The sequence below is a fragment of the Vipera berus genome, assembly GCF_964194415.1.
Source record: "Vipera berus genome assembly, chromosome: 7".
Classification (NCBI taxonomy): Eukaryota; Metazoa; Chordata; class Lepidosauria; order Squamata; family Viperidae; genus Vipera; species Vipera berus.
In genome coordinates, this window is record NC_138209.1 from 14682326 (window position 1) to 14697552 (window position 15227).

Consider the following 15227-nt stretch of genomic DNA (forward strand, 5'->3'; position numbering starts at 1 on the left):
GACGGGGAAATTAAAAGGACCAAACCAGGAAGGAGTTGGGCAGATCGGGGACCAGGCAGACTCTCCGGGGCCACCCCAACCCATCATCCGCAGCGCTTCCCAGAACCCAAGCTCTCTCACTTGGAGGCGCTCCCGAGTGAGGCAACTAAGCGGTGGCTCAGCCAAGGGAGAACGTCAACCTTTGGGTCATCCCCGTCAACTCGGGGCTTATTGCGCTGGGGGGGGGGCGGGGGGCGCATTCACACGCGCGGGGCGGGGAGGGAGATCCTAGGGTTTCAGGGACGCGTGTCTGCGGGGGAGATACGAAGGGAAGGGAGCGAAAGTGATCCCGAGCGCTGCGCAGTTAGGGGAGACTTCCTATTTTGGGAGGGGAGAAGTGTGTGTGTGTGTGTGTGTGGAGGGGGGAGAGGGGGTGTTTTCACCCGGGGAAGGCGCCGGGTTCAAAATGCAGGCGGTAGCCGGGTGGGCGGATCACGAGGAGAAGGGTGGAGGAGAGAGAGAGAGAGGGAGGAAAAGTGCCCGGCTAGGGGAGGAGACGGCTGGACCGGGAAGTGGTGCAAAGGCTGGGTGGTTTTAGGAGGCGTCCTGCAGGTAGATTACGGGGTTGGGCAAGGCGGCAGCGGCAGCTGATTGGGAGACAAGAGGCTGGACGAAGGAGGGAAGCCGGAGTCGGTAGGTTGGTTACGCTGAGTGCGGTCGCCGTGGCTAAGAAGCAGCGGGGCTGGGGGGGGGGGGAAGAGCCGCAGTGCCTCGATCTTGTGCGCCAAGCGGGTTTTTCAGAGCTTAATCCCCCGGGTTTGGCTGGGAGCAAGTCGGCAGCGACGGCTGGATTAGGGCGAGGGCGGATGGCTTTGTGGCAGGGCTGTTTTGGAAGGGGGAAGTGTACGTGTGCACGCGGGCGAAGGGGCTCGAGCCGTGTCAGGTTTGGACTTTTTGCAAGAAGCGAAGCTCCCTGTGCTGAACAGGGTCGGTCTCTCTCTCTCTCTCTCTCTCTCTCTCTCTCTCTCTCTCTCTCTCTCTCTCTCTCTCTCTCTCTCTCTCTCTCTCTCCCCCCCTCTCTCCCCCCCTCTCTCTCTCCCTCTCTCTCCCTCTCCCTCTCCCTCCCTCTCTCCTTCCCCACCTTTCCGCTCCCCTCCCGCCACGGTTCTGCAGCACTTGGCAGCTGGGAGAGGCTGGAAGCCATGTGGATACGCCGGCAGTGCCACATGGCATCTCCTTAGCCCACTCACTGTGACTTTCTTCTCCTGCCATTCGCGCTGCAAGCCACCGTCCAAAATTCCTGCTGGACCCATTTGTTCAAGATTCCTCTCTGTGCCACAGGGATGGTTGGGATCCATGTAACAATTGGCAGGGATTGGGAGAGCTGGAGGAGAGAGAAAGCCATGCAGGATGCCTTGTGATTGTGTGCAAGATGTGGAACAGGAGACAAAGGTCAACTGAGAGTTTTATTCTCAAGGGACTGTGGTCCAAATAAAAGACCTGCCAACCCAACACTGCCTTACAATGGCTTTCCACGGGCAATTCTCCCAGCAGTGGACACCCTGAGCTTTGACCCTGTGCCATGTTTCAAAGAAGGGGCAATGCCTAGGGTTTCTTGTTGCTTTTCCCCCTTAGGGAATAGATGGCTTAAATCAATTAATTCATTTTACAATGAAGTGGACTCAGGCTGCTGGATTGGTATGAAGAACAGCATTCCTGGAAAATGTTTGAATGGGGAGATAGTGTCGGCAGATGATGACGCCTGCGTTCCTGGATGGTTCATTTTTACACACTGACTGATGATGCTTACCTGCGCCTTTCCCCCCCCCTGTCATTGAAGAAACTGAATGTGATAGTAAGATAGGATAATTGTACATTTAATAGCAGGATCAAGGCAGATGGAGGTGAGAAAGGAAGGCGCAGGAAGATCTAATGGCTTCTTGCAATGCACTGTTTTTAATCACAGTGACCCTCTTTGGTCATTTTTTTCCAGTTTTCCCCATCAACTAACTGAAGGAGAGACATCTTGCCAAATAGTTAGAAAGGATCGTTTTCAATGCCTCTTAAGCAGAGTGAAATTCCAGAACAGATTTCACTGTGATGGAACCTCAGAGATAGTGAAGCCTGGAAATTGGAGAGGACTAATTTATCAAATTCCCTGTCACTGCCGTTACTTTCCTGCTCAGTATGCAGTAACTGTTGCCACCTCGGCCCCTGAGTCAATCAGGCCATGTTGCCGGTGGGTTTCAGGAGGTTAAAAAGCTTCATGGAGTAAATGGAAAGGAAAGGAACAGAAAAGCACACGCTTTGCATATAGAAGTGCTGAGGTTCAGTTTCTGGCACTGCCCATTTTCGGGGATCAAACGAATGAAACCTTCTCAGGGATTGCCAGAGATAGTGAAAGACAGATTAGTAGGGGTTTGTTTCCTATATTCACAGTGGGGTAAGGCAGCAAGATGGTAATAGGTCTGCCAACTCTGTGGGAGGTGTTTATAGATGAATAGGAAAGAGCGCCTCCAGGAAATCAGGCCAAGTTTCGAGGTGCCTAAAGGCTGTGTGCACTGGGAAGGCAAGGAACAGGTGAAGGATTTTGTGCTTATTAAGGACTTTCCATTCATGAAATGTTCACCTAGTGGCGTTTCTGCTGCATTTACTATGCTTCCCCTTTCAGCCTGACAGCGTGAAGTAATCACATCTATTTTTGCTGACTTTTTTATTTTTTTGGGCATTTTCACAGCTGAAGTGAGTACAAAACAATTAGAGCAGCCCTTTTTCCTTGAGAGGGAATTCAAAGGTAGGGTTGCTTCCACCTCTATTTCTTTCAGGCTTAGGTTGTACTTGAAGTGTTAAAATCCTCAAGTGAGATGGGATGAAGAGAGCAAGAGTGATTTTGGCTGGGAAAAGAGAAGACAGGTGTAGGAAAGGTTTTACTAGCACTTTACATCTTCCTTAAGTTTAGAAAGGGGATAAAAAGAAAGCATGTTCTAAAAACCAGCTCTGGGCATATATGAAAGTGAATTATTGATGATCTGGGAAAGCTAAGCTGGCAGATAACTGCATGGAACTTTTCTGGAGGCATTGTGTATTGCAGTTCCTTGTAATATAAAGTATTTCTGAACTACAAGTGCAGTTAAAAAGTTCAGGATCTGCAATTAGGAAAAGAGAACGATGCTAATCAATGAATTGCAATAGCAATTCAACCATCTTTTCCACCGGAGAACATCTGTGGTTTGAATTCTTCCTGAGTTTGGGGAAAATACAATCTTCTGGATTGCTGTAGAAACCTTTTAAAAAGGCTTTGCACGAGCATTTATCACGTGTGGCAAAAAAAAAAATATGCTGTGAAATACTGTTTGTTTTAGCTTCAAGTTTATCAACATGCCATGGCGTAGGATTACAGGAAGCATGAAGCTGTCATACTAGTGCGGCTTAAAAACATATTTTCCCTGCAACAATTCTAGCATTACATTTCTACTCATTAACCCCATCTCCAGTAGTCTGTGACTAGGTAAATTGACTTTCTCTGCCAGCTATTACCATACTCTTCATTGATTCCATTTGATATTGCTTTTAGTTGTATTTAAAATCCATTTGTGCTGTCTGGTCTGAACTGCTGTAACCTAATTCTTGTTTGAGAAATATTGTCCCATATTTGAATTTCCTGGATAGTGTGGTTGACCTCCTGGGTGTCTCTGGTATTGTGGTTCTGCTTGTTGTGAATGAAATTGTCCCTTTAAAAATGAAATTGCATTCTAGGAATGTTCCTGTATGTTGTCTCTGGGTGACCACGAATGCTGGACCACTTGATTTCCTGTCCTGATCCATTCTGCAAACCTCTGTAAAAAAGGGTGGCTTTGACTCAGAGCACAATCTTCCTAACTTCCCCACTTTGCTCCCTGTGACTATCAGCTGTACTCAACACTAATACCAAGCTTCTAATACCAGTTGTGCTTATCAGCTATATCTCCACTCGCCTATGCACCTGGCCTGCTTACCCTTTCATTTCTTCCATCAGCAAAATAAAAAATAATGTATGCCTACGCTGTAGAGCTGTTGAAGGGAATGACTAGGATGAAAGGGAGGTTTTGCAACTGAGATTGTAAAACACTGAGGTGGGGAGGTAAACAGCTGTCTGAGATCTCAGCATAAACCCACAGGACTAGTTAATGTACTGTTTCACTGAAGAAAACTATTATTCTTGCTTGGTCCACAGATGAAAGGAGACCTAGAGTTAAGGGACTAATTGTTCCACTTCCTTTTTTCTTTGCTTCTTCCGCTCTTCAATCCCTCCTCCCAGCCCTGTTCCCCAATATTTAGTGTCTGTAATAGTGTGTGATATTTTCGTGGTTCAGTAGCAGGGAAGGCAAAATCAGCCTCTCTTGTTTTGTGTGTCTTTTTTTACAGATTAAATGTGACTGTTTTTGTGTACTTTTTTTTTATTAAGTGCTGTATGTCACCCCGAGTCACTTTTGGGTGAGATGGGCAGTTACACAAATACGATAAATAATTAAAATAAAAATTGGAAGATTGAACATTGGAATCTGGGGAAGCCCTGAAGCAGGGCAATCTGCAAGATTGTGTGGGTCTTTATAAAATCCTTAAATTGAGGAATGCGAGAGTGCGAATGGCACAACCATATAGTATTTGGGATATACTCTCAGTGTATCTGGCTCCTGGTTGCTGGATTTTTTCTTTCTAATACACACAATTGTGTAATAAGTCTCCCAACTTTTTTTTTAGTATTTTGTTTTTTGTAAAGCACACAGAGAGCTTCAAATATTAGATGGTTTAATTTTAAAAAATAAATGATAAAGGGTAAAAATGGCAATCTGATCACATTACTTTTGAATAGAATCTGACTCATATTTATGATGGTTGCAATGTCCTGGGATCATGTGATCACCTCTGGCGACTTTCAATGGGAAAGCCAGATTCATTTAACAACCATGTTCCTAACTTCATGACTGCAGTGATTTACTTAACAACTATAACAAGAAAGGATGTAAAATGGGGAAAACTCATTTAACAAATGCCTCACTTAGCAACAGAAATTTCGGACTCATGATCATAAGTCAAGGACTACCTGTGTATTATACCTGTGAAAAAGTGATACAAATACAAATGCATTATGGGTTTGTGCCTTTAGTACTAAATCTTCATGTGAAATCTGCATGGCCTAGTGTAATTTTTACAGCTGCACAGTTGTAAGTCTTGTTTTCTTACAGGTAATCCTTGATTTAAGACATGTTGCTCAGCAACTGTTCAAAGTTAGGATGGACCCAGATTCAAAGTTCTGAGAGCTGTCCCTCACTTCTCCTGGTGATCGTGTAATTGTACATTGAGCTCTTGGCAACCTGACTGCATTTGCGACTGATTAGTGTCCAGGGGTCAGATGACGGGTTTATGACGGTTTTGCCAAAATCCAGCACACATGATATTGGTCATTCTTGATAATTCCTAAACAATTGTTCAGTTTAGTTTGGCAGATATTTTCTTGGTTGAGTTGATAGGTGATCCATGTCATGTGAAGACAAGGGAAACCACCTGTTGAATCATTGCCTGCAGTTGGGGATTGGTGGCAGTCATCTTGTTAACTAACATGAGTGGCCTGTGAAATTCATGCTTTCTTCTTATCTGGCTATCCATCCCCCTGGCTATCCATCCATCCAACCAACTATCCATCCATCCATCCATCCATCCATCCATCCATCCATCCATCCAATCTGTCTAATTTATCTAATCTAGCTGGCTATCCATCTGTCTGGCTATCCATCCCCCTGGCTATCCATCCATCCATCTAACCATCCATCCATCCAATCTGTCTAATTTATCTAATCTAGCTGGCTATCCAGCTCTCTGACTATCCATCTGTCTGGCTATGTAGAATGGGTGTTAAATGCCTAACTGAAGCCACTTAAGTACCTATGTTTCTCTTTGCTGCCTACTTTTGAAAACACAATCCCCTTGTATGTTTACTCCAGAGGATGTTCCACTTGAAAGGGATTTGAAACACACATACTCTGTAGCCAAGTTAAATCTTTCATTTGCTGATTAATCTCCTCACAGCTCAGTGGGACCTATTCCTATGTAGGCATGCTGCGAATGCCACCTTGATATCAAGCAGAACTTGTGTGGACACTGCTGGGAAAGGTTTCTTGTCATCTATCGCCAACAATGCTGTAGTTCCCTTGCTGTTGTCCAAGTTCAGTTAGAGTAGAAATATGAGTAAACAAGCTGGAATTACACCAAATAAAATAGTGAGAAGTTGGTCTTCAGGCTCCGATAGTGTGGTTCTGCTTGTTTTGAATGAAATTGTCCCTTTAAAGATGAGATTGCATTCTAGAAATGATCCTATCTGTTGTTTCTGGATATCCAGATGAGGGTGGAAACATGTTTACATCAATGAGTTCTGCTCTTGTCATTCCCGAACTGGTATCGACTATCCATAGTTTGATCATCTTGATTCTTGCAAGGTGTTTAATTTGAGGAGTTAACACTTGAGGAGTGCCTGGACACTTCAGTTAGTACCAGATGTGGCACCTTGTTTGCTAATTGGGACACAGTTCTGGGACTATAATACTGAGTTGTTAAAAAAAATCTTAGAATGTATGCTAGATCATTGTGTTGGTCTCATCAGATAAGCAATTCTATTTTGATATGTGTCTCCCCAAACAGTTAAGGTCATCAGGAGATTTCGTAATAATGATGACCACACTTTTTGAGGTCTAAGGACATTCTCTTAGGTTGCTCCCAAACTCTGGAAGATGCATCTTGGGGATTTCTTATCATTCACACTCTTTTTGTTTTTAAGAAGTCAAGATCTTCTGTTTCAGCCAGGCCATTTTAGGCTGATGTAGTTTAATAGTCATTTTAATTTTAACCATTATAATTCTCTATGGACAGTTATAATTCTCTATGGACAGTAAGAAGGGATATAAATGATAATAATAAATAGCTTATGGATAGGGATTCAGAAACAATTGCAGCCTATACAGTATGGATGTATGTGCTTTGTTTGTTTACATTATTTATGTTTTCCCTATCTTGCAAACCATCCCTGGGGAATGTATAACATTAAAAGTACACTCAGTGGAATGTAAAATTCAATATGACCGTTGAAAAATAATAGAAGCAGGTAACCCTCAGCTGCCCACTTGTACTCTGGAATGAAAACCAAGAGAAGGAGCAATCTCATCCCAAAACAACAACAACAATGCCATTAGGGACAACGCTGCAGGACACAGTTCCCTTTGGTTTGCTGTCCCAGAAACATAGCTGGCTTACTGCTTGAATAAAAGGCAGGCCTTTAACAAAAAGAAAAAAGGGAGAATAAGCAGAGAATCTCATCCATGCTGTAATTAAAACTAAAATTGTAAACGGTTTGGAAATAGCTAAACCTTTCTAGCTTGACTAGGCCGCCATTTTATCTGTCAGTACTGGAACAACTGTACTAAATTTGCAGGCTACTAGATAAGATTTTGGAGTTTGAATAACAGAATAACAGAGCTGAAAGGGAACTTGGAGGTCTTCTAGTCCCTGTTCAAGTGGGAAACCCTAAACCAGGGGTCTTCAAACTCGGCCCTTTTATGACTCGTGGCATGCTGGCTGAGGAATTCTGGGAGTTGAAGTCCACGAGTCATAAAAGGGCCGAGTTTGAAGACCTCTGCCCTAAACCATTTCAGACAAATGGTTGTCCAAACTCTTCTTAAAAATCCCCAGTGTTGGAGCACCCACAACTTCTGGAGGCAAATTGTTCCACTGAATAATTGTTCTCACTGACAGGAAATTTCTACTTATCTGGTTATTGGAAGTATGTTCTTCTTCCATAATGACTGAGATTTGAGCTCCTTTAAGAACAGTTCTAATACTGAAGTGTGTTTGGGTTTTTTTTCTTGCAATTGCTGGCTTTGTGACCTGACAGCATATTATGGCACAAACAAGAACTTGGGAATTGGAATACATGGTGTAGTTCACAGCTGACTGATTCAATCCTAAAATGCTTATGAGGAGGCCTATACCATTGGGATAATGTATATTATACATGCAATCGGATAAGTGATAGCTTAGCTATTCACAAGTTAAATCTGGGAGCATATATGCACATTGCTTTTTCCCTGCTTGGCAAGTAACAAATCGAGTGCAGTGGTCTTCTCTGTATGAGTGGAAAATCGAGTGAAATTTCCCTTCTGGATTGTAACAAAATACTTGTACTTTACATGTGAGGCAATTGCTTTTATCAGCTTGGTTATCTGTGCTATACATGATAATTTATAATAAAGCACAAGAATTGGGTGTAAAAATGGAAGAGACTTGTAGTTGAAATACAAACTTACCACTGCAAATGCAAGGATGACATCCTGGATGGAAAAAGTAAGATAAGCTGCAAAAATATCTTCATTAAAATCTCCTTGCTTGCATTGTGGATTTTCCTCTTGTTCTAGATTAGGGAACAAACAAATTTTCCTTCTTCTCCATCTAGATTGGGGAACAAGGAAAATTAATTTAGATTGGGGATCATGAGAATAAACAGCCATGTAAGAATGGGTAGATCGAATGAATTTGGTGCCTCCAATAAGCTTAATGGTTGCTATTTTCTATAAACATCTGTTTTCTTCATTATGATGTTCATGTCCCTTAATGGCCAAATATAGGCAAATGCAATGTCAGCATTTCTTTTACAATGCACACTATCTGTTTTGTTCTAGAAAGAGAGAGCTTGACCAAATTTGAAGGTTTTTTTTTTAAAAATCAAATTTGGTCATGCTAGTGAATAATTCATAAAGGCAGTCTTGTTTAGCTCCTGCCTAGTTTACTGACTGTTTGCAGGTACAACAGTGATGAAAAAGTAATTTTGTGACCAATCCTCACATTTATGGCCTCCTCAAGTCTGTAAAGCAAGGAAAGCTGAAGTAGCAATAGCAAAAACAACAGCCCTCTCTAAGTGGTTTACAGAGTCAGCATACTGTCCCCAACATTCTGGGTCCTCATTTTACCGACCTAGTATGCTAACAATGTGAGGTCTCGAGTGACAAAGGCCCCAGACAGTGACCATATTTGCATGGAATTCCAAGAAAGCCACACTTACAGAAACCTACTACATGCATGTACAAGTAGTCCTTGATTTACAACTACAGTTCAGACAGAATTTTCACTGTTAAGCAAGGTTAAGTAAATTGTACCTGACTGTACAACCTTTTTTGCCACGATTGTTAAGTGAATCATGCAGTCATTAAGTAAATCCAACCTTGCCCATTGATTTTGCTTTTGGAAGGTCACAAATGGCAGTCACGTGTTTTGTTCTAGAAAGAGAGAGCTTGACCAAATTTGAAGGTTTTTTTTTAAAAAATCAAATTTGGTCATGCTAGTGAATAATTCATAAAGGCAGTCTTGTTTAGCTCCTGCCTAGTTTACTGACTGTTTGCAGGTACAACAGTGATGAAAAAGTAATTTTGTGACCAATCCTCACATTTATGGCCTCCTCAAGTCTGTAAAGCAAGGAAAGCTGAAGTAGCAATAGCAAAAACAACAGCCCTCTCTAAGTGGTTTACAGAGTCAGCATACTGTCCCCAACATTCTGGGTCCTCATTTTACCGACCTCGGAAGGATGGAAGGCTGAGTCAACCTTGAGCGGTTCAAGTAAGATTTATAAGCACAGTAGCAGTTTCACTCAGTGACTGCTCCACTTTATGATCGAGCTGCTGATACCAATTGGGGTAGCTAAACAAACACTGACTATATGCACTGGATTGTTTACATAAGGGTTTCCCCAACTATTGCAATTAAATAAGGACATTAAGAGCACTTTTACACAATTGCTGCCTTGGTGTATGAAGCTTCCCCATGAAATGCTTTTTTAACAGAAAAGATGGATTGGGATGTTCCCCATTTTATCCATATATCTATATATCTATATATATCTATATACAGGTGAATATCGTGCAAAAGTTCATTTATTTCAGTAATGCAACTTAAAAGGGGAAACTAATATATGAGATAGACTCATTACAAGCAAAGCAAGATAGTTCAAGCCGTGATTTCTCATAATTGTGATGATTATGGTGTACAGCTCATGAAAACCCCAAATCCACAATCTCAGAAAATTAGAATATTACATGCAATCAATAAAACAAGGAGTGTACATAGAACAATATCGAACCTCTGAAAAGTATAAGCATGCATATGTACTCAGTACTTGGTTTGGGCCCCTTTTGCAGCAATTACTGCCTCAATGCGGTGTGCAATGGAAGCTATCAGCCTGTGGCACTGCTGAGGTGTTATGGAAGACCAGGATGCTTCAATAGCGGCCTTCAGCTCTTCTGCACTGTTCAGTCTCATGTCTCTCATCTTTCTCTTGGCAATGCCCCATAGATTCTCTATGGGGTTCAGTTCAGGCGAGTTTGCTGGCCAATCAAGCACAATAATCCCACGGTCATTGAACCAGGTTTTGGTGCTTTTGGCAGTATGGACAGGTGCCAAGTCCTTCTGGAAAATGAAGTCAGCATCCCCATAAAGCTCGTCTGCGGAAGGAAGCATGAAGTGCTCCAAAATCTCCTGGTAGACGGCTGCGTTGACCCTGGACTTAATGAAGCACAGTGGAACAACACCAGCAGATGACATGGCTCTCCAAATCAACACAGACTGTGGAAACTTCACACTGGACTTCAAGCATCTTGCAGTGTGTGCCTCTCCATTCTTCCTCCAGACTCTGGGTCCTTGGTTTCCAAATGAGATGCAAAAGTTGCTCTCATCAGAAAAGAGGACTTTGGACCACTGAGCAACAGACCAGGTCTGTTTTTCTTTAGCCCAGGTAAGATGCTTCTGACATTGTTTGTTGTTCAGGAGTGGCTTGACAAGAGGAATACGACATTTGAAGCCCATGTCCAGGATCCGTCTGTGTGTGGTGGCTCTTGATGCACTGACTCCAGCCTCAGTCCACTCCTTGTGAAAGTCCCCAACACTTTTGAATGGCCTTTTCCTGACAATCCTCTCCAGGCTGCGGTCATCCCTGCTGCTTGTGCACCTTTTTCTTCCACACTTTTTCCTTCCACATAACTTTCTATTAATGTGCTTTGATACAGCACTTTGGGAACATCCAACTTCTTTTGCAAATTACCTTTTGAGGCTTTCCCTCCTTATGGAGGGTGTCAATGATGGTTTTCTGCACAATTGTCAGGTCAGCAGTCTTCCCCATGATTGTGATTCCTACTGAACCAGACTGAGGGACCATTTAAAGGCTCAGGAACCCTTTGCAGGTGTCATGGCTTAATTAGCTGATTAGAGTAGGACACTTTGAGCCTAGAATATTGCACCTTTTCACAATATTCTAATTTTCTGAGATTGTGGATTTGGGGTTTACATGAGCTGTAAGCCATAATAATCACAATTATGACTATCTTGAACTATCTTGCTTTGCATGTAATGAATCTATCTCATATATTAGTTTCCCCTTTTAAGTTGCATTACTGAAATAAATGAACTTTTGCATGATATTCTAATTTTTCGAGTTTCACCTGTATATCATCTATATACTGGTAATGACCTATAAAGCCCTAAATAGCTTGGGTCCGGATTATCTAAGGGAACACCTGCTGCTGGCATCAACTTCCCATCCTCTTGTGCGCTCCCACAGGGAGGGCCTTCTCAGGGTACTGCCGGTTAAGGAATGCTGGCGGGTTATTCCCAGGGGAAGGGCGTTCTCTGTGGGTGCGCCGGCCCTATGGAACCAACTTCCCACGGAACTCAGGACTGCCCCCGACCTTCGCTCATTTCGCCGGGACTTGAAAACCTGGTTCTTCGAGCTGTTTGGCCCAGACTGAGGGGTTTTAATTTAATTTAATTTAATTGGGTTTTAGTTTAACTTCAGGGACTGTAATTTAATTAATAGTTTTAATTGATTTTAATTTTGTATACTATGTATTTTAATTTTCCCTGTAAACCGCCCTGAGTCCTACGGGAATAGGGCAGTATATAAATTTTTATAATAAATAATAAAATAAATAAATAAATAAATAAATATATCTATATCATTATGTAATTGTGACATTTATGTAGTGACATCACTGTTTGTGTGTTTCTGTGTCTGTATTCATTTTGCGACAATGATGCTTTACTCTGAATGACACTGTATCCTTGGGGTAATATATATATTTATGTAGTGATGTCACTACATAAATGTCACAATTGCATACTTGGGCCGTGATATTTGATGCAAAAAGGTAAGTTATGGCATTTATCTGATGTGACATCACACATTTTGTCATTTGCCCCTGCCCCCCCATCTCCCTATGGATGCTACTTCCTAGTTGTTTGTTTCTGTATTTTTAATAATGATGAAGTGGGCTTCTAAGAAAGCCCACTGCTGCACTGTGCAACTGTTTTATTTATAAGAATGCCTTTGGGGATCAAACAGAGGCCAGAGGCATTCTTAGGAATAAGTGTTTTGTTACATGCTGACATTTCACTTTTCAGCATAAAAATTGCCTTCTAGAATTTTTTTTTTAATTTGGAAGTTTCAAGAGGTATCCAAGTATGCTAACAATGTGAGGTCTCGAGTGACAAAGGCCCCAGACAGTGACCATATTTGCATGGAATTCCAAGAAAGCCACACTTACAGAAACCTACTACATGCATGTACAAGTAGTCCTTGATTTACAACTACAGTTCAGACAGAATTTTCACTGTTAAGCAAGGTTAAGTAAATTGTACCTGACTGTACAACCTTTTTTGCCACGATTGTTAAGTGAATCATGCAGTCATTAAGTAAATCCAACCTTGCCCATTGATTTTGCTTTTGGAAGGTCACAAATGGCAGTCACGTGACCCCCAGGATACTGCAATCATCTACATACCTGTTTCCAACCTCCTGAATTGATCAGGTCACCATGGGGACGTTGCAACGGTTGTAAGTGTGAGGACTGGCTTTAAATAACATTTTTCCAGTGCTATTGTAACTTCAAAAAGTTGTTAAACACATGATTGTAAGGGGAGGACTATCTGTATAGTTTGAGGACAGTGACTGAAAACTCTTTTCAACTTTCAACAATGCTAGGGCTGCACCTTCCTTGTTCTCACTGGGCATATGATGTCACCATCTTTGCCTGTCGCTTTTGTAGATTTTTAGAGGTCTTAAAAAATTACAATCTTTATTTTACCATGCCCAACAAAGAGTAGAGTGATCTGGGGACATGTTCTGAGTGCTGATGCCTTCTGTTTTGACTCTTGTCTCGCTGTAGTCTTTGAATCATGTGGAACTATACCATTTAGTGTTCATTGCTTCAGCCAGTCTGCAGCCTTTTAAACCTTGGCCACTTTATGACATGATGATGATTATGATGTTGGAAGGGACCTTGGAGGTCATCTAGTCCAACCCTCTGCTCAGGCTGTCTAGTCTCTTCTTAAAAACTTCCAGAGGCAGGTTGTTCCACTGATTAATTGTTCTGTCAAGAAATTTCTCCTTAGTTCTAGGTTGCTTCTCTCTTTGGTTAGTTTCCATCCATTGCTTCTTGTCCTGCCTTCAGGTGCTTTGGAGAATAGCTTGACTCCCTCTTCTTTGGGGCAACCCCTGAGATATTGGAACACTGCTATCATTGTTCTGTCAGGAATTTTTCCTTAGTTCTGAGTTGCTTCTCTTTTTGGTTAGTTTCAATCCTTGTCTTTCTAATCTGTTTTTTACAGTGCTGTTTTTGATAGGTTGGACTGTTTTTTCCCTTTGTGTAAAGACGGATGCAAAAAAAGGGGTTAAATAGTTCTGCTTTCTCCCTGTTGCTTGTCACCTTCTTGCCACTTTCTCCCACTAATGGACTAATCATTTCCTTAACTTTTTTCTTGTTTTTTACATGTTGAAAGAAGCTTTTTTTGTTATTTTTTTATTTTTGTCGCAAGCCTTAGTTCATTTTGAGCCTTAGTTTTCTTTACTTCAACTTTGCAGGCTCGGGCTATTAGCTGATATTTTGCCTTAGTTATGTGCCCCTCTTTCTACTTTTTATACTTGTCCTTTTTGTCTGTCAATTTATCAGAGAGTTCTTTACGTAGCCATGCTGGTTGCTTTTGAGAGCTGTTATTTTCTTCGTTGGTATTGTGCTAGACTGGGCTTTTATTTATTTATTTTTGGGACTTATATGCCGCCCTATCTCCCGAAGGACTCAGGACGGCTAACAACAATAAAACACAATAACACAAATGTTAAAAAAGATTAAACTAACAACTGTAACCTCACTTTTCAAAATTTCTTGAGTTGTTTTCCCCTTGAGGATTCTCATCCGTGGAATCCTTCTCAAGCTGTCAAGTTTATTGAAATTAGCTCTCATATAAAGTCCAAGACTCTAGTTTGACTGTGTTCTATTGCTTGTGCTTGTACTTGTGCTTTGGTTTTTAATCACCCTGTAAACCGCCCTGAGTCCTTCGGGAAAGGGCGGTATATAAATGTAATAAAATAAAATAAAATAAATAAATAAATAAATAAATAATGTTGAATTCCAATATTTCATGATCACTCCCCCCCCATGGTTTCTGTGGCTTCAACACCTTCTATCATTTCATCTCTGTTACTGAGAATTAGGTCCAATATGGCTGATCCCCTAGTTCCATTCTCTACTTTTTGGCAGACAAAGTTGTCTGCTAGGTTTGTCAGGAATCTGTTTGATCTTCCACTTGGTGCAGAGTTCTTGTGGACTTCAACTCCCAGAATTCCTCAGCCAGCATGTTTCCTCAGCCTGTTTTAAAGCATGCTAAATGGTAGATAATTCTACTGGAGAAACATTTTCGCTCCCCCCATAATGATGCTTCCTCATTCTCATCACCTGTGCTGCTTGAGTCTGCTGATCATAATGCTAATTTAGTTTCTTTTTAAAAGACAACAAGAATGTTCTAATTTCATCCTTGGGTTCTCTTTCTTTATTAATCATGAATTATACAGTCACCTGTTAAAGACTGAATAAGCTCTTTTGGCTTACCAGTTCCACTATAAATTAATGTGTGCCAAAAAAAAAGGAAAACCTCATTTTTTGGAATGGGGCTGTAGACAAATCTGGCTTAATGCATCCACAATCGTGTGTCAATAGAAACAATAGAAATGGCATGCTGGAGAGATCCAGAATGGCATTGTTTCCAGTAACTGTTTGCTTCTGAGTGTGTCTTCAGGGTTCATGGGATAAGGACATCAATTGAAGCAATTCATCTTCAAGTCATGAGCGACAATATGAAAGCAATAGATAAGAGTGTGCCACACACACACAGAGGAATGTGCGCAG

General features: G+C 41.7%; 1 protein-coding gene across 2 annotated transcripts in view; it reads left to right on the forward strand.

Annotated features, from left to right (window-relative positions):
• The window catches only part of CCSER1 (coiled-coil serine rich protein 1), a 768384-nt gene that overhangs the window by 144 nt on the left and 753013 nt on the right, over positions 1-15227 (forward strand). The window lies entirely within an intron of this gene.